General features: G+C 42.2%; 1 protein-coding gene across 8 annotated transcripts in view; it reads left to right on the top strand.

Annotated features, from left to right (window-relative positions):
* The window catches only part of adgrb1a (adhesion G protein-coupled receptor B1a), a 173,864-nt gene that overhangs the window by 24,583 nt on the left and 128,379 nt on the right, over window positions 1-20,902 (top strand). The window lies entirely within an intron of this gene.

The raw sequence follows: 20,902 nt of genomic DNA, 5'->3' as shown, positions 1-20,902 counted from the left end.
GCCATGCAAAGTGAAAGCCATATATCAACAACACCCAGAAACGCCGCCAGCTTCTCTGGGCCTGAGCTCATCTGAGATGGACTGATGCAAAGTGGAAAAGTGTCCTGTGGTCTGACGAGTCCACATTTCAAATTGTTTTTGGAAATCATGGACGTCGTGTCCTCTGGGACAAAGAGGAAAAGGACTGTCCGGATTGTTATCAGTGCAAAGTTCTAAAGCCAGCATCTCTGATGGTATGGAGGTATGTTAGTGCCCATGGCATGGGTAACTTGCACATCTGTGAAGGCACCATTAATGCTGAAAGATACATACAGGTTTTGGAGCAACATATTCTGCCATCCAAGCAACGTCTTTTTCAGGGACGTCCTGCTTATTTCAGCAAGACAATGCCAAGCCACATTCTGCACGTGTTACAACAGCGTGGCTTCGTAGTAAAAGAGTGTGGGTACTAGACTGGCCTGCCTGCAGTCCAGACCTGTCTCCCATTGAAAATGTGTGGTGCATTATGAAGCGCAAAATACGACAACGGAGACCCCGGACTGTTGAGCAACTGAAGTTGTACATCAAGCAAGAATGGGAAAGAATTCCACCTACAAAGCTTCAACAATTATTGTCCTCAGTTCCCAAACGCTTATTGAGTGCTGTTAAAAGGAAAGGTGATGTAACACAGTGGTAAACATTCCCCTGTCCCAACTTCTTTGGAATGTGTTGCAGGCATCAAATTCAAAATGAGTGAATATTTGCAAAAAACAATAAAGTTTATCTGTTTGAACATTAAATAACTTGTCTTTGTAGTGTATTCAATTGAATATAGGTTGAAAAGGATTTGCAAGTCATCGTATTCTGTTTTTATTTATGTTTTACACAATGTCCCAACTTCACTGGAATTGGGGTTGTACACACAGAGCAGAATTGTGTGCAACATCAGTTATGCGCACACATTAAAAGAGTATTTGGGGCATGTTTTTGAGGATGTAAGTGAATTATCTTTTATTTTCATCATATCTTCATGAGTATAATGTTGATTTTGCATTTGAGACCTAAACATCGAGCGGGACCTTCTTTTTAAATCTGCATATATGAAATTAAAATGTAAAGAGGTGTAATGTAGAAATGTGACCAGATACTTCTGACTTTTAAATTATTACTGTAGGTTTTACAGGGTGACTTGCAGCAGCATACAAACATCATAGTTTTGCATGTGTTGAATGTTTCAGAACATTAAACTACTTTTAATATTACAACCAAAGTAAACAAAAAATGCTGCTTTTAAATGATGTCATTCAGTTGAAAGAAAAATGCTGTTGAGCCATTCTTGGCCCTATGCGTCACGATTTGCCCCTCCCAGTCCTGTCCATGTGTATCTCTTTACATGTCCATGTGCTTTCCTTGTTTTAATTCTCAGTCCAGCCCCCTTGTTTTCTGCCTCCGCCCCTGATTGTTGCGATCTGTGTTTCTACCTGTGTCCTGTTATCCCTAGTTAGCCCTTGTGTATTTAAGCCCTGTGTTTGTCCCTTGTTTTTCGTTGATCTTTGTTTGATATACTGAATGTGTTGGATATGTTTGATTGTTTGATGTGCTGTCTGTATGTTTGATTTATGGTCTTTATTGTTTTGTTTGGTGTTCATTCTTCCAGCCCCCATTGTGGTTTTCATGCGTCTCTTTCATTATGTCTAACTTTGGATTTCTTCGTCTTGGCTCATTGACGTTGGACTGTTCTGACCACAACCCTGGATTTTCCCTCAATAAATCTCACTTTTCTCAGCATATGCATCCGCCTCATCACTCCTCATTACACTATGTGGGAAAAGTAAATGCCCCCTTAGCTACTAAATATAAACAAGTTAACCAAATTCAGTTGACTATTGGGCTTACTATTGGTTTTAGCATCCAAACTCAGACATGATTATTACCAGACCTGTTGAATCTAAACATCACTTAAATAGAACCTGTCTTGCAATGTGAAGCAGGTTAGAAGGTCTCAAAAAGCAACACGTGACACCACGTTTTAAAAACATGTGAAACGGTCATTGAAATCTACCAGTTTGGAAAGGGTTACAAAGCCATTGCTGAGGCTCTTGGATAGCAGCAAGCCACAGTAAGAGCCATTATTCACAAATGGAGAAAACTTTGAACGGTGGTGAACCTTCCCAGGAGTGGCTGGCCTACCAAAATTTCACCAAGAACTCAGACAAAGATCTAAAGAATTGCAGGCCTCACTTGCCTTAGCTAAGGTCAGTGTACATGAGTCCATCATAAGAAGGACTGGGCAATCATGGCATCCATGAAAGAGTTGCAAGGCACAAACCACTGCTGACCAAAAAGAACACATAAGCTTGTCTCGCATTTGCCAAGAAACAAAGATGACCCCTAAGACTTTTGGAATAATATTCTGTGGGCTGATGAGTCAAAGGTGGAACTTTTTGGAAGAAATGGGTTCTGTTACATTTGGTATAAAGCTAACACCACATTCCACCAGAGAATGTCCACTCGTCAGTTTGTGCCCTAAAGCTTAAGTGCAGTTGGGTTATGCTGCAAGACAGTGATCCAAGTCCACCCATGAATGGCTCAAAAGAAACAAAATGAAGGTTTTGGAGTGGCCAAGTACAAGTCCTGAATCTCATTGAGATGCTGTGGCAAGCCCTCAAACAAGCAGTTCACACTTGAAAACCCTCCAATGTAGCTGAATTGAAACAATTCTGTAAAGAACAGTGGACCAAAATTCATCCACATTAATGTAAAAGACTTATCACAAGTTATTACAAACGTTTGATCGCAGTTGTTACTGCCAAGGGTGACACCACTAGTGGGCAATGACTTTTTTACATGATATAAGTTTAAGTAAATCTTAATTTTCAACAAATTGAATAATCATAAAAAATGTATAAAAAGCTGTATTTTATATGTACTCACATTGTTTTTATCTTATATTAAAATTAGTTGGATGAGCTGAAATATTTAAATTAAACCTTTAATTAAACAAAAAATGAAGGGCAAATACTTTAACGGCACTGTGTGTATTTGTGTAATTAAACTCATAGTATGTGGTAATACAATCGCAACGTGGAATTTCGTACATGTTAACAACATCTACAGAGCTGGAAAGGTAAGATGAGAAAGTTTCTCCACAGCCTTCATAACACAGAGTCTTTAATATTTCACAGAGAGAAAGCCACACCCACATGCTGTGATACCTTTCAACAGGCCAGTCAAGCAAAACTGGCCCCCAGCATGTGCAGGCCATCTCAGTGATGTGGAGAGGGCACATCACACTGAGAAACAACAGGGGAACAAGCCTCAAGCCATCATCTAAATTACTAATCTCCATATGATAAACAGAGCATCCTATGAAGGAGACTGACATGCCAGTGATCCATTGCAGAGCTCCCTCCAGTTCTGGCAGGAAACACATTACATGTCTAAACGCCTGTAGACTCCCCTTTGTCCAACGTTCCTCTGAAATCAAGTACATCAATAGAGAGTTTGTTCCCCTTTGCTGCAGTAACAGCCTTTACTCTGCTGGGAAGGCTTTATACTAGATGTTGGAACATTGCTGTGAGAATTTGATTGCATTCAGCCACATGTTGCATGATTAGTTCTGGATCATAAACTTCACTCTATACTGTCAAAAGTATTGGATGGAGCTCCATTATTCGAGAGAACACAGGTCCTTTGCTCCACAGTCCAATGCTAGGGTGATTTATGCCCCCTGGCAGTGGGCATGGTGATCTTCGGATCATGTGCAGCTGCTGCAGAACGAACCGTTCCATTAACAATGCTTTAATATGAGGATTATACAAGCTGTGTGCAAAGGCACCTTAAATTAGTTGAATGCACTGTCTGGTTACTTTTGGGCATAGACATTTTCCTGAATACATAGACATTGTGCCACTTTTAAATTGGGGGAAAACAGTAGTTTTATTCTATTCTAAAACATCCAAAGTCATTTTGTCTGACAAAGAAAGTGAAATGTCTTCCTCTTTCTCCACGAAGGTTCAGTCACATTCGTATAGCTTCATTACAACTAGCCCATTCTATGCATCTCCAGTATAATTGAGCACTCAGCGTTCTTCTCCACTGGTGTTCAGCAGTGCTAACGCCCTGCATTAGTGGCAGTCAGAAAGTATATAGTGACTGGCTACACATGTCTTTGTGGAAACACCGGTGAGAATGGGTGACAAGTAAAATTGTAGGGTGCTCAACTGGGCACAGAAATTAAATTTGAAGGTTCCCCTAATTTGTAAAATATTCAGATGTTCACACTTTAAACATTTTATTTTTCAAGAAGATTACAAGGCTGCAGCATAGCCCATTTTCTCAAACAGCTGTATGTCCCGTAAATTCACAAGTGGGCACTCAAATATCAAGCATTGCATAAACTAATGGTTCTCAGGCTGGGAGTGCAAGATGGTGGTCTACATAGGCTTATTTTTCTATATGTTTTCCACAAAATCTCTGCCGCGTTGTTACATTCAATGCCAGTGAACGAAAGTATGGGTGCACTGAGTTGCAACAGCTGAAGTCTAACTGCAGCACTGCTTAGCCAAGCAGCTAATGTAATATACTACCTTATGTGTAAGTTTACTCTACATTGATTAAGCCTGGTTTTAGACTAAATTGCAGACTCAGGTGCATCACTATTGGAAATCCTGTTGTAGGTTTAGGTTTAATCTGCATCTGCATTAAGTATTGCATGATTTTTAGTATACTATGCTATAGGGTTTCCACATTTGGAGTGTTGCCTTATCAGCATATGTTTGCAGTTTGTAGCAGAAGAAAGAGAACATATTCCTGCCTGTTGACTTCTGATTAGGCATATCGCTTCATGCAGATGACAGGTGACAGGTCAGACAAAGTGTGATCCATAATAACCCCTATGAAAAGACGAAAACAGGACTTGTGTACCCTGCCCGGAACAGGGTTACCGGGGCCCCACCCTGGAGCCAGGCCTGGGGGAGGGGCTCGCCAGCGAGTGTCTGGTGGCAGGGCATTTACTCATGGTGCCCGGCCGGGCCCAGCCCGGAGGAGTTACATGAGTCCCCTTCCCATCGACCCACCACCAATGGGAGGGGCAGTATTAGTGGTTCGGTGCTTTGTGGATCGGGCAGTGTCCGAAGGCGTGGCCCTTCGCGTTCTGATCCTCGGTTGCTGAAACTGGCTTTTGGAACTTGGAACGTTACCTCACTGGCGGGGAAGGAGCCTGAGTTGGTGCACGAGGTTGAGAGATACCGGCTAGATATAGTCGGGCTCACCTCAACACACAGCTTGGGCTCTGGGTCCAATCTCCTTGAGAGGGGCTGGACTTTATTCTTTTCTGGAGTTGCCTATGGTGAGAGGCGGCGGGCAGGTGTGGGCATTCTCATAGCCCCTCGCCTGTATGTTGGGTTTTCTCTGGTGGATGAGAGGGTAGCTTCCCTACGCCTTTGGGTTGGGGAACGGGTCCTGACTGCTGTCTGTGCTTATGCACCGAACAGCAGTTCAGAGTACCCAGCCTTCTTAGAGTCCTTGGGAAGGGTGCTTGAAAGTGCTCCTCCTGGAGACTCTATTGTCCTACTGGGGGACTTTAACGCTCATGTGGGCAATGACAGTGAGACCTGGAGGGGGGTGATTGGGAGGAATGGCCTCTCTGATCTGTGAGCTGACAGAGTCACTTTCCAAGGCCTCACCAAACTCCTCCCACACACGGGTTTTTGCCTTGGCGACGACTGAAGGCGCAGATCGATTGGCCTGTCGATACCTGCCAGCTGCCTCTGGCATCCCACAGGCCAACCATGCCCGGTAGGAGTCCTTCTACAGCTTGACGGCATCTCTCACCTGGGGTGTCCACCACCGGGTTCGAGGATGGTGGACAGGATGGCCGACAGGCACCAACTACCATACAGCCACAGCTACAGTCAGCCGCTTCAACAATGGAGGAGCGGAACATGGCCCATTCTGAGTCAAGGTCCCCCACCTCCCCCGAAATCTGGTCAAAGTTCTGACGGAGGTGTGAGTTGAAGATCAATTTGACAGGTTCTTCTGCCAGATGTTCCAAGCAAACCCTCACTATACGTTTGGGTTTGCCTGGTCTGACCGGCATCTTCCCCCACCACCTGATCCAACTCACCACCAGGTGGTGATCAGTTTACAGCTCAGCTCCTCTCTTTACCCAAGTGTCCAAAACACACGGCCACAAGTCCGATGACACAACTACAAAGTGCCACTAGCACTGTATATAGTGGAGAGGGTGTGCTGCTGACTTCGACTGAAGACGTCATTGGGCGGTGGAAGGAATATTTTGAGGACCTTCTCAATCCCACTGATACATTCTCCAGTGAGGAGGCAGAGTTGGAGACATGGGAATAGGCTTGTCCATTACTGAGGCTGAAGTCGCTAAGGTAGTTAAGAAGCTCCTTGGTGGCAAGGCTCCAGGGGAGGATGAGATCCGTCCCGAGTTCCTCAAGGCTCTGGATGTTGTGGGGCTGTCTTGGCTGACATGCCTTTTCAACATTGCGTGGACAATGGGGGCGGTGCCACTGGATTGGCAGACTGGGGTAGTGGTGCCTCTTTTTAAAAAAGGGGACCAGAGGGTGTGTTCCAACTACTGGGGAATCACACTCCTCAGCCTCTCTGGTAAGGTCTATGCAGGGGTACTGGAGAAGAGAGTCCTGCTTATAGTCGAACCTCGGATCCAGGAGGAGCAGTGCGGGTTCCTCCCTGGACGTGGAACACTGGACCAACTCTTCACCCTTTCCAGGATTCTGGAGGGTTTATGGGAGTTTGCCCAACCAGTCCACATGTGCTTTGTGGATCTGGAGAAGGCATTCGACAGTGTTCCACGGGGTATTCTGTGGGACGTGCTTCGGGAATAACGGGGTACATGGAGCCATTCAGGCCCTGTACAAACTAAGCTGGAGTTTGGTTCGCATAGCCGGCAGTAAGTCAGACTCGTTCCCAGTGAGAGTTGGACTCCTTCAGGGCTGCCCTTTGTCACCGATTCTATTCATAATTTTTATGGATAGAATTTCTAGGTGCAGTCAGGGGATGGAGGGTGTCCGGTTTGGTGACCTCAGGGTCACATCGCTGCTGTTTGCAGATGATGTGGTCCTATTGGGGACATCAGGCCGCGAACTTCAGCTTTCGCTGGATTGGTTTGCAGCTGAGTGTGAAGCGGCCGGGATGAAAATCAGTACCTCTAAATCCGAGACCATGGTTCTCAGGCGGAAAACGATGGAGAGCCCTCTCTGGGTTGGGGATAGGCTCTTGCCTCAATTGGAGGAGTTCAAGTATCTTGGGGTCTTGTTCACGAGTGATGGTACAAGGGAGCAGGAGATTGACAGGCGGATTGGTGCTGGGTCAGCAGTGATGCGGGCTCTTTACCGGTCTGTTGTGGTAAAGAAAGAGCTGAGCCATAAGGCAAGGCTCTCAATTTACCTGTAGATCTACATTCCCACCCTCACCTATGGTCATGAGCTTTGGGTAATGACCGAAATAATAAGATCGCGAATACAATCGGCCAAAATGAGTTTCCTCCGCAGGGTGTCTGGACTCTCCCTTAGAGATAGGGTGAGAAATTCGGTCATCCGGGAGAGACTCGGAGTAGAGCCGCTGCTTCTTCATGTCGAGAGGAGCCAGCTGAGGTGGTTCAGGCATCTGGTTAGGATGCCTCCTGGACGCCTCCCTCGGGAGGTGTCACCGGCAAGTCCACCTGGGAGGAGACCCCGGGGAAGACCCAGGAAACGCTGGCATGACTATATCACCCAGCTGGCCTGGGAGCGCCTCGGAATCCCCCTTGGAGAGCTAGTGGAAGTGGCTGGGGAAAGGGAGGTCTGGGCCTCATTGCTTAGGATGCTGCCCCCGCGAGCCGAACCCCAGAGAAGTGGAAGATAATGGATGGATGGATGGATGGATGGCTTCATGCAGAGTTGCTTAAGTTCAGTCATAACATTAAAACTTATCTCCTTATTTTTATCCTCCATTTTATCTCCTCCACTACAAAGGTGCTCTTTGTAGTTCTCCAATTACAGACTATAGTCCATCTGTTTCTCTGCATACTTTGTTAGCCCCCCCTTATCCTGTTCTTCAATGGTCAGGACTCCCTGAGGACCACCACAAAGCAGGTACTATTTGGGTGGTGGATCATGTTAGTGTGTGTTGTGCTGGTCTGAGTGGATCAGACACAGCATTATTGCTAGAGTTTTTAAACACCTCAGTGTCACTGCTGGACTGAAAACAGTCCACCAACCAAAAATATCCAGCCAACAGCGCCCTGTGGGCGGCGTCCTGTGACCACTGATGAAGGACTAGAGGATGACCAAGACAAACTGTGCTGTTTGTGTTGACTTTACATGTGCAAGGTGGACCAACACATTTGAAGTGTTTAATAGAGTGGACAGTGAGTGGACTCAAACTCATACCAGCACAACACACACTAACACAACACCACCACGTCAGTGTCACTGCAGTGCTGAGAATGATCCACCATCCCAATAGTACCTGCTCTGTGGTGGCCCTGTGGGGGTCATAAGCATTGAAGAACAGGATAAAAATGGGGCTAACAAAGTATCAGAGAGACAGATGGACTAGAGTCTGTAACTGTAGAACTACAAAGTACACCTATATAGGAAGTGGAGCTGATAGAATGGACAATGAGCATAGAAACAAGGAGGTTATTTTAATGTTATGGCTGGTCAATGTATTCCAAAATCATGCACAGCAATGGAGTGTTGAGGGCAGAGGTGGCTTTAAATATTCAACTGTGTACTTCTACTACATTTGAATATGCATTTTTAATGACTTTAACAAATACGCAAAGGTCTAGTTCTGTTTTAAATGCCCCATAACACACGAGAGAAAACTCAAAGGAGAGAAAAATCTGCTGATGCCCACCAAATATAACATTAGTAATAAATTAGACAACTTAGTGTGCCTTATTTGAACAATGATTCTGGGCAATCAAAAATCAGGGCAGGGACTTTCATGCCCATACTTATAAAGCAACCCATGCCATCTTCTTTGATTCTGTGTTCACTAGAGAAATGATCCTGATTTTAAAGCAGTTTGGTAAGTAAACTGCTGTGGTTTGCTAAGATAACAGCCATCGCAAGGCCACGAACTGGTCATTAAATGTCTGTTCTGTTTTGTCTGGGATGTGGAACAGATCAGAGGTGCCCTTTGAGTCCTCTGTTGTTTATCCTGGCCTTAGAACCACTGGTACCAGCTGCTTGGCAATCCCGTGACACAAAGCCAATAGCAATTAAGGCCTCCAGACACTCAATCACCTTGTTTGTTGATTACAGTCTCCTCTTACTCTCCAATGCCTCTTCTGTTCATAATGTGTTACGACTATTCTCAAAATATAGCCAATTCTCAGAGCAGAGAGGAATAAATCTGTCCTCATTCCCATGAATACTTGCACATCAGTAACATTCTCCTTGGACATTCCTCTCACGTCCATGAGGCAGATTTCATTTACCCAGGCATTAATATTATCGCGACTGGAACTAGATGGCTAAGTCTGGCTGTGCACAGCATGAATTTCCTTCAGTCTCCTAATTGTTTGCTTTCTATTATTTTTGTTGCACGCTTATGTTCTTATTTGTCTGTTTGTACACGTTCCAACAGAACAATACAGAGTCTTCCAGATAAATGACGAATGTCTGACCGCTGGAGAAAAATTGAAGCAACATTGGTTAAACTGCTGTGACTTCAGGATATCTTCTTTCTACCCAGTGAATCTAACGTATCTTCCGTTAAACTTATATCAGCGAATCACTCTGTCAGAACGTCAGGACAGTCCAAAAATATGTAACTGTGCTCATTCAGTTTATCATCTTCTTTTAAGATAATACACTCTAGCATTACTGTTGGAAGGATGGGACAACTATTAAAAAATCAAGCGCTTTTCCACTGGACAGTGTGGTTTGGCATGGTAGGGCTACTTATCTGAATCCAGACCTACCTGCACCCTGGTTGAGTACCAGTGTGTTTTCCTCCACGCAGTGGTACTCTTGAAAGTTAGCACTGGCATTAAGTACAAGATATTACATTTTCAGAAACAAGAACAAAAACAACACATTTCACAGAAACGTAAACAAAACAACGACTAAATATAAACTTTTATTTTGACTACAGCTTCCATTCTTTTCAAGAGACTTGCCTTCAGTTTTACAAGGAAAACTGCAGAGGTGTTTTCCACATCTCTAAAGTTCAGTGTTAGAAGTTGGTTCACACATTCAGTGATGTTTCATCATTTTGAGTTGAGTTGGTGGATAGAAACACCTGCGGGTTGTTTCATATCTGAAGCAAGAGTGAAGCTTGATTTTCTCTGAAAATGAAAGCTTTAAGTGCTGTTAATCTCATTTGCTCAGAAGTTGCTCAGAAATGTGCAATATCCATACAACTGCATGTGTAAACTGTAAATTTGTATAGTTTCTTAATTGTATTTTTATTTTTTATATTTTTCTGCTAACAGACGCCTTGTTTATTTATTTATTATAATTATTAGTATATCTTATATTTTGTATTTTGTTTGATGCACATCTTTGTCTACTTACTGCTCTTTATCTGCTTACTGTGTATTCTGTTGTAACAATGTAAATTTCCCCCAGTGGGATAATAAAAGTCTGTCTTGTCTTATCTTATCTTAATCTGATAGGGTCAGTTTGGTAGTCTACTAGGTCTTGTGTGGTTATGAGTCCCATTTTCTCTGTATCTATTGTATTTTTTTAAACTCTTGTTTTAAACTCCTGTTTTTTTCACTCCTGTCCCTTTAACTTTCACATTTCTTATGCAAACTGATTATTTTATATCTATTATTCTCAGAAACAGCTCCTGAGAAATGATTAACTTGTATTTAATGGCCATTTCGACTGGAAATTAAGCAAAGGAAGAGTGGTCTCTAAATTTAGACCATGCTGTATGTTGGATCTGAACTTTTATGTGTCCAGAATCTTCTTTTCAAGCATAACGCCCCTCAAGTTTAATGACGACATGCAGGACAATGATACTCCAAGACCAGGATTGAGAGCCACTGGTCAGTATGTATGTTCATAGCTGTGAGAGAGAGATTATCTGCTGAGCTGTAGTCATCAGAGCACATGTTGCTCTAATCTCTGATGTGAGGACTCTGAATAGACTTTCTGACTCCCCGAGTAAGTGCTTAGTTTTAAAAACCATTTAAAATTGTTCAGCAAAAGGAGTAGAAAGCAGTGAACACTAAAATGTCCTTCAAATAGCCCTTCATTTTACGGCCCACCTGACAACCTTTATATCCACCATTACACTCTGAGAGTCAGCTGTGAATCACAGTCTGTTGAGGTGAAAGTAGCCTCTCTGAGTTCATGACTTTTTGAAAATGAAGGATCAGAAATCTTTGACATGCAGCGTTTAGTAGCGTATCGTAATGCATTTTGCCCGGGAGGGAGATGAGTAGTTTCTGAGTTGATGAAAAAGCCCTGGCATTTAGCACAGTAAACACATTCATCACCAGAGACAGATAATTATCTCTTTAATTCCGCAGCCGCGTGAGGCCTCCCGCACAGGTTGTCATAGACATTAGAGTGCAGATAGAGGAGAATGCGAATTGTCTTGAAAGAGGCCGTGCAGCTCGTTGCTTTCTGCTTGTTCAAATAACCTTGTTCGCTCTGAGTTGTCATTGGAGCTCTTTAATTTTGAGAGAGAAAAAAGGATGGAATGAACTAAAGAAAGGAAGATGATGAATGAGAGAGAGCATGGAAACGAAACTACTGGCAGGTGTGGTTTGCTTTACATTCTTCTGAAATCCCTCTCTTTTCTCTCTGTAACACTCTCTCTCATTCCCAGTCTCTCTCTCCTTTTCTTTCTTTCTTTTTTCTTTTCTCTGTTTCTCATTCTATTTTCTCACACTTTCTGTTTCTATTTCTCCCTCATTCTCTCTCCTTCTGTTTCTTTATTTTCTTTTCTCTCTTATTAATTTTCTCTCTCCACCTTTCTTTCTTTCTTTCTCCCTCTTTTTGTGTCTATCCTGTTCTTTCTACTCTTTTTTGTTTTTTTGTCTCTCTGTCTTCCTCTCTCTTTCTCTCCCTCATACTTTTTCCCCCTCTGTCTCTCATGCCATCTGTCTTTCTCTCCCTCTCACCCTCTCTCTTTATTTATTTCTCTTTATCTAACACTCATTTGCTATCTCAACCCTTTCTTTCTTTCACTCTGTTTCATGCCTTTTCCTTTCTTTTTTCTATTTTTTTTCTCTTTAACTCTCCCTCTCACTTTTTTCTTGTAATCACATTTTTTTCTTTCTGTCTCTCATAATTTCTTTCTCTCCCTCTCTCAATCCCCCCCCCCCTTTTTCTGTGCTTATTTCTCTCTTGCTCTTTATTCATCTAACACCCTCCTTCTGCCTTGCCCCTTTGATTGCTGTTGTTTTTGACCTGAGAGCCTACAGAAGGCACCATTAGGGATTCAGCAGGTGACAATGCTTTCCCAGCTACAGGATGAAAAGAATGCAGAAACACACTATGGACGAATGCTCTGGTCTGCAGCACAGCTACTTCTCCTTTCAGCCCTGTTGGCCTAATGAAGGTGAAACGCAAGCCTACTGTAACATCTCCAATAGAATTTTTGAGCAGCAGATGCTTGCAGTTTCTGTTTTAAGCTACATTAAGAGTATTTTCTTATGACAGTGACTGTATACAATGCTGTGCAAAAATCAGAGACCTTCCTTCATGTATTTAACTCTATTAAATACAAGTTATTCATTTTTAGGAGATATTTCTGAGGAGATCCGATATAAGATAATCCATTGGTATAAGGAAAAAAAGTCAAAGAACTAGGGCACAGTGGCACTGATGCAAAGCACTAGCAGGTAGGACCCCAAAAGTTCTAGAAATCATGCACTTCTTACATGTCCATAATGCTCACCAGGCAAGATTTCAGCTGACACAGGGTTGTTTTCACTTTAGTTACTAGAGTAGTCTTAACTCCTCCTGTGGACATTCTTGTTAACAAATGTGAGGGAGTGAGAGAGAAAGAGGTAGAGAGAGAGAGTGAGAGAGAGAGAGAGAGAGAGAGAGAGAGAAACCTGGTCTGTGAGGTGCTTTGCATATCCAAAACTGAAATTCAAACAGTGATTAAAAGCTGGAGAGAAAATGGAACTCATAACAACCATGTAAGACATGGTAGGCCACCAGAATGACACTGACATGACAAAACTATGGGCCTTAAAGGAAATACAGCTGTCAAGAAGACGCAGTATTACTGATAAAACTGAATAAACTGTTAAAAAAATGTATTTAAAAACTCAACATTGAATTGTGTTTGGGATCATACTTGGATCATAAGAAGCATAAAGTGCAACTTCTAAGGCTGAACTTTTCAGATTTCTCTAAGAAGGAAAGTGAGTCTACTTTCAATGCAGCTTCTCTTCTTTTCACGAAAGAGTGGACACACTACACATTGAAAATCTTTGGTGCCCCCCCCCCCCCCCCCCCTTTTCACAGAACTGCTTAAGAGAACTCTCACGTTTTCAACTCATATACTTCACATTCATGCAGACATTCAGTCATCACTGTGAAAGCAGAGGCAGGTGAAGAGCACCACCTCTCTACAGTGATGGAGCGATTGCTAAAGAAAAAGTAGAGAGCTGTGGTGACTAAGAAAATGTGAACACTTCAAATGTGCATGACTCAACCTGCCACTTCCTGGCACTGCAGTGTCAGAGCTTCAGTTTGATACAGATTTTTTTTTATTTTTTATTTTTTTATGCATTTAGCTTCTAGAAGAACAGAGGTCATCAATTCAGCACTCAAGGATATTCATTTCTGTGCTGTTCCAGCTGCCAACACATCTGAGCGTGATGTAGACACTGGTGGTCCATTTCATTAGGAGACGGAATAAATCAAATGTGTGGGCTGACTCTCAGTGTCCTCGAGAAGTGTGCTCAAGAACCCTGTGATAGAATAATGAACCACTTAACATGTAAAGTGCCTTTCTCTGTTCATACTAATGACTTTTAATGCCAAAACAATCAGATATTTTACATGTCGTGTTTTTCCCCCAGCCTGATGTGGCCCATTAATCCAGCAGTAAAAGAGCTTTGAGAACTTTGTCCTACTCTAACAGTTTACCACAATGCAGGTAGAAGAGGCTGAAAGTAAGTGAATAGATGCACTTTGTCTGCTGTTGCTAAACCACTCCTGATCAATAAACACCCTTGTTTCTCTATTAGGCCAGCATCATGCAGTACTGAGAGCTAGAGCTTAAACTGTGTTAAACGTTTGTCACCGATACTCATTTTAAGGAGCTGACAGTTCTGATTACCAATAATATTTAATATGGCCATAATGTAATAAGACCAAACAGTAAACTGAATTCAGTAGTTTTAGTTAAATAATGTATATTGTAGCAGTGGGGATTGAGCTTCCCATCATTCTTACTAATTTTGTTAGTTTATGTTAACTGCATGTTAATTAGCAACCATTTTCCTATTTTTTATCCTTTTAATCTAAAGGTTATACTGTAAATGACTGCTGCAAATTTGCTATGAACTTTTATTAATACTATTTATGAAATTAAGGTACGCCCTGAAAGGGGAACTCCACAGATTTTGCAGAATTAATCATTCAATGGTTTAGATGTAAACAACATCAGAAGAAGTTTAGAGTCAGAATTGTTCACCATAGTTCTAGGAACCAGATGTCCAAAGCATTTAATGGCTCTAAAAGCTACAAGCCGGTAAGTTATTACATAAAGTGATACCTTGATACCTGAGACATTCTTTTGTGATAGTTTTGTTATAAAGTTTTGGCCTAAAATGTATTTTTAGTATAAACTTTTACTCCAGGATTACTTCTGTGTTTCCTCTCAAAACCGCATTCTCAACAGACATCAGTGCACACAAGCTAACATGCTTTAGTTGTTACTGGCCTGTAGCTACAGCTGTTCAACACTCCTAATGCCAGCAGCAGTTTTAGTTTACAGTTTATTTTTACAGTTTCATGAATTATTTTAGAAGATGGCAGTATGCGGAGGACTTTGAGGAGGTATGTTTCCAAAGTGCCGCAGAACCATATTCATTTGAAACAGAATACACCAAGTTTGCAGTGGCTTTAAGAAGAGGGAGCCAAAAGAGGAGAGATTCCAATTCCTTGAGGGTTGCAATGAGTATATATAGATTTGTGACAACTCAAATAACCATGTAAACGCATAAAGAAAAGTGTAAGAAATGCTGATTTTGAATTGGTTTGAATTATCAGGGAGTTCCCGCTCTTCCCCTTTCCCCCCTCTTTGCTGACTAGCAGCTCAACACAGTCACAGCATTTCATGCACACAGAGAGCCAACAGTAGCCACGTTTACATGCAGCCTGATAATCCGTTAATAATCCGTCTAATAGCTCAATCAGAATAGAATACGTCCATGTAAACACCTCCATCGGAATAGACTAATCCAATTGAGGCCAATTGGAGTACAATTTCTATCCGATTGAACGAGGTGAGTAATCCTCTAAATAATCTGTTAAATAGAAGAATAATATCCGTGTAAACGCCTGAATTCGAGTACACTTCTGCGCATGCGCGGCATAGCGAAAGGTTTATACCGTTCAACATGGTGGAGCAGAAACTGGTCTGCAGAGGAGACGAGGTTCATACTCTGAGCTTTAAAAGACTGCGGTGGGACGGACGTCCAGCTTAAGTGTCTCAGAGCACGACGTCTTCCTTTATAAGTGCATGTGAAGGCCGTTTTTCTGAGCCTGACATCAGTTTAAAGCCATTAAAAACACAAGCGCGCCGACTGGACCTCACGTGATGTTCACTGTCATGGTAACGTTCACTCAGCGCTGCTCCACGCATGCGCGTCATTTTGCATCGGATCGCTTGTAGTGAGCAGGTAAACGAAGATTTTCATCATACTGTTGAGCTGAGTGAGTAGATAAACCCCTCAGTCTGAGTCTGTAATCCGACTGTATTCAATCAGATTGGCTTTGCATGTAAACATAGCCAGTGTCCTAGTCACTCGAGTTATGGGGCGAAATATTTCTTTTGTTTATATTAATGAAGCATTTCTGAATGGAATGGCCACAAGGGGGCCTGCAGAAGGAGGTTTAAGACTTCTTCTTTATGTTGGAGAGCCTGTTGTATATAATTCTTTCAAAATAGTTCTATATAGCACTAAAATGGGTTCCAGTGTTATGTGTATATATGTCATACTGCCCTTGTTACTATATAGGTCCCTTTCTTTTATCGTGCTTCACTGTGCATTTCAGGGAGCTGATTATCATACTCGATGATTTACTGTTCAGTTTTTACAATTGCTTTCAAAATGAATTGTTCCAGCCGTCCTAGAAATCTCTACAAAAGCCAATGGGAAGAGTAAGGACGTTCTTTCAACAACATAAAATGTAATATTTCATGAAACAAACAAACAAAAGACGATGTAATGTGTAGGTAAATGCATTAGAGATAATAGAAAAGTGAGAAGTTGACCATGAACTAGTTTTGAGAAGCTTTGATGAGATACATACTAGAGGTGGCAAATCAATAGGTTGCTGTTGTGGGTAGTTCTATAGTTATTTTGTCGAGTGTACTTAAAGTGGGTGGTTTATAGTTACGTGAAGAGTGTATTTATCTTTGTACCCTATAGGTTGGTTTAGCGTTGCTATGCTTTCTGGATATCAGGCCCTGGTGCAAGTTCACCACAGTAGTTTAAGCACAGAGTGTATTGCCAGCTGTAAACATGACCTGTAGCTGTGTACAGTAAAAGACTTTCACTGTGATTACTATCATCTGCCACCATTATGATCATATATCTCTGCCACCATTATGATTGTATGTGTAGTTTACAATAGTTACTGTGACTTTAAAGCTGTAAAATTATAGCAAAGTATCTTAATCAGTACTGTACAGACACATGCAAATGTTTGAACAATTCCAGGTCAAATGATGACATGTTTTGTTGATTTTCTAAGTTCTCTACAGGAAACAAGCATAAAGTAAACATACATATATAAAATGTGCCATAAGTCTAAATTTCATTTTACCAGGGTGGCCCAAACTTTTGCACATGACTGTGTATATATCCAGTACTTTATTTTGCTTTAATTAACCGTGATGCTGTTTACCAGTCCAACATGTATCGCTGTAATAAAGTTGATGAAGTGGTGATCTATACAAAAAAGGGTAAGAGCATAAAACCATATCCATTATAGGCTCTGCTGAGAGCTTACTGAGTGCATATTGAGATGGCAACTTTCACAGGGCTGGAGAGGCTGTAAGAGTAGATACAGAGCATCACATTAAAGGCAGTTAAATGTTTGTATTGACACAGTTGACTGAGGGCGAAAGGGCTTAAGTCTTCTCTTATGAACGCCTAGAGCTACAGAGAATGCTAACCCGTGGCCAGGCTTAAAAACGCTAGCTGGAGCTGTAGTGTTATGAAGTGTCTATTTATTATACTGTGCTGTGTGTGCAAAGAGCGAGGTGGTTTTCTTCCTTCTCCCACTCATTTACCCAGGAGCCTCCACACTGAACACTCAGAGCACAGCTCAGGCACGACTAGGCAGATGCGTGGCAGTGTGTATGTGTGTGTGTTTGTGGGGATGAGTGTTCTAAGTCATGCTGTAGTGCCAGCAGTGCTGAGGTGTTTTACATTCCGTGCTTTATTAAAGCTCCCTGGGAAACATGGCCTCTAATGAAATGAAGCAAGCCAAACAGCAATGCTAATGCTCAGCCACATCCACCAACACTGTATCTCTCCCCAGCCCACCCCCAGATCCCCCCCCCCCCCATACCAACGTGCTGGGTCTGTGCTGCTGGAAATCAGCCTGTGCTTGCAGGAAGCGGATCACACAGTGCAGTGACTCCTGCAGTGAAACAGTGCTCATGGATGGCTGGGTTCAGTGCTGCCTGGCTGACGCTCAGGGCTAGCTTTGTATTTATCTGGGGAGTGGCTAGAGCTCTGATTTTAGGACCATGTTTTGTCACCACATCACAATCTTACAGGAGTGGTCACTAGCTAAGTCACACAAGTTGAGTCTTGAGACTCTAGGGTGCAAGTTGTAGTTGAGAAAGATTGCCAGGTGGACAGTCTGCTTTTGGACTGGTTGAGTCCACTGGTTGAGTCTCAGTGTAAATGCATTCCATCAGTTGAAAAGTTATAGTGTCATTATGCTGCTCTCTCTGTGTCTCTTTTACACTTTGCCACTCTCTCTTATACTCTTATATCTCTTATAGTGTGGAGATGCGTTTGCTTAGACTTTCAGTTGGGGGCCGGGTGTAATTCTGCGGCTGCATCTAAAAGCACATATGGCGTACTGAATAACACGTCAAATTAGTGCACCATCAAGGGTATTACTATTTAGAACATGCTCTTTAGTATTGTAGTAAGTGGATTGAGACGCTGCCCTTGTGTGAAGGTACATAGACAAAGTTAGGTTGTGTATTGGCAGAGTTCTGGATGAAATCATTATTTCTCAGTTGCAGTTAGTTTCAAAAGCATTTAAATGTGAGTCTTCATCTTATGCATCAGTTAGGCTTCATAAGACACAATGGGTTGTTTTCTCATGGCTTCAGCAAAACAAATATTAGACTGGACATTTTATTCACACAGCGCTCAACAGGTTTAACCTGTGATGTTCATGTATTTGTGTATTTCCTATATTAAAAAACAAAATTGGATTCGAGGTCCAGATTTGAAGACAGTGGTGCAAATAGAACCCAGATGGTGTAAAATAGCTTTAACAAAGCATCGCAATCGCTATCCATTAAAAAGTGCTTCGGTTTGCTTTAATACCGATCTGTCAGTTGGGATCAAAACAGCCTTATAAATTGTTACATCCTCCAGCATATATGCTAAATTTCACCTTATTACACCCCATAGTTGACTGCCAAGTAATCCCACTTGTCAAACGATTTGTAATGTACATTGATAAACTCAATTGCGCAACAAAGAGCATGTCACTCCATGCGAGTCTTCTCATCTCTCTTTATCCTTCCACACAATGCTCTTTTTATGGTCTTCAAAGCTGCATAATGCAGATCCTTCTCTTCTCTCCGCTTATCGCCGTTCCAGTCATCTCTGCACACATTGAGCGAGGGGGGGAGGGGGGTTGGGGAGAGGGGGGGGGGGGGGGTAAAGCTTTTAGATAAGGCTGATTAATCTGAAATGGAAGCCCACATGGTGTCCGATGGCAATGGCTCCTCGGGTGCCTGCTGTCTGGCCCCCTTTCTCTGTACTGTTGGCTGCTAGCACGGCCTGCAATATGTCCTCCTGCCTCACTTTGTTGGTAGCCATCATGGTCAATATATGCTGTTAGAGTTATTGAATTGTCAGTGGAAGGGGTGGCACGCAGGCGTGGAGAGCCAGTACATTTGCTTTTAGCTTAATGATTCAGTAAGGTTGAGGCTATTGATCATTTTGCCAAGCAGCAAATTCGCCGGAGTAATGAATGACTGCAGGTGTTCACATTTTTGTAATTAATTGCCCTATAATTGGATGAATTATCAGGCTCGCGGATGAAATACGAGAGAGAGGGTGACATTTTGTAGAAAGTGGCAGGAAATGAGTTGTTGGTTTTTTTGTTTTTTTTTTCTTCTCAAGCAGCAGATATACTGTAAAATTCCATTGCTGGCTCAGGCAGTGGTATTTCTCATATCAGTCATGCTTACTTTATTGTGACCACTAACACCTTGATCTGACAGGAAGCGAGTGTCCAAAACCTTCAGGATGTCTACATTGGAAATGTCAAGTCTACACATGAAGCGTAACACACAGTACACAAACTTTGAACCTGTCAGCTAACAGCTGAGAGCGTCTTATCCTCAGCAATTACATTCACATGCACACAAAAACACAAAGACGTTCTCAGTCAGTCTAAAGGTGTTTTCACATGTACCATGTTTGGTGCAGACCAGTCAATCCTTTTCTTTAGCTTGGTTCATTTTGACAGATGTGAACACTCTGCCCTTGGTCCACCAAAAATCATGGGTCTCTGTCAGTTCGCAGCTGGTGGGAATGTTTTTTTTACAAGGCATCAACATCATGCGTTTATCAGTGCACGTCAGCACTGCACTGTCCGTATAATCTGGCTGCTAACTGCTGCTAATAACGCCACATGAGCAATAGCAACGTATTTGATTTTGTCACATGGTCCATGAACCAGGCATCTGGGACCTGACTGGATTAAATTTAAACTGAATTAAACCAATCGATCATATACGTAGAGACCAAGTAAGGTTTATTTTTACTGCTCTGATTGTGATACACCTAGATATTAAGCACCTCGATTTTTATGTCCCTTAATATTTAGGATTATACATCTTATCATAAACATATTCGAGGGATACACATGGGTCTTATACTATGACGGTGAAAAATAAAATAAAAAATGGGTCATTTCAGGCATTAAAGAGGTAAATATTGAGGTGGGTTTGCCTTCGTTGTCAAATGAATGACCAATTAAAGAGCATTTGTGTGCAATTTCAGGTATTTCAGCTGTTGCAGTGTGAAAGCAACCAAACCAAATGAAAGATACATTGTCGCAAAAACCAACAACTAGCAAACAAAAAGTGTGAAAATAGCCTAAGAAACCAGAATTATCTAAAAAAGATATCTATTTCTGACAAAATGTTTAACATGAGGGTGTCTCTTCCTCTCCGCAAAGTCCTTTTGCCTTTTTTTGTTTGGTGTCAAGAAACTGTGGTTACATGTGTTATACTGCTGTGAAAGCCAGACAATGTCACAAAAGCACCAAGCAGTGTAGCAACCTAAGTGTTTACAGTCCAAATCTATCTCAAATAGTCTAGCCAATATCGGCCTGGACTATGTGTTTTAATCAGACAAAACTTGGGTCAGGCTAAGAGCTAAGACGTTAGCTGGACCATGGCAATTGATCTGTGCTGTTTACATTTTCATAGCTTGTAAAGACTAGCAGTTGCAGTCAGACTAATTTTG

This window comes from Pygocentrus nattereri, chromosome 3, assembly GCF_015220715.1.
Source record: "Pygocentrus nattereri isolate fPygNat1 chromosome 3, fPygNat1.pri, whole genome shotgun sequence".
Taxonomy (NCBI): Eukaryota; Metazoa; Chordata; class Actinopteri; order Characiformes; family Serrasalmidae; genus Pygocentrus; species Pygocentrus nattereri.
Note: the sequence above shows the minus strand (reverse complement) of the source record. Positions and strands in the feature narration are given on the sequence as shown.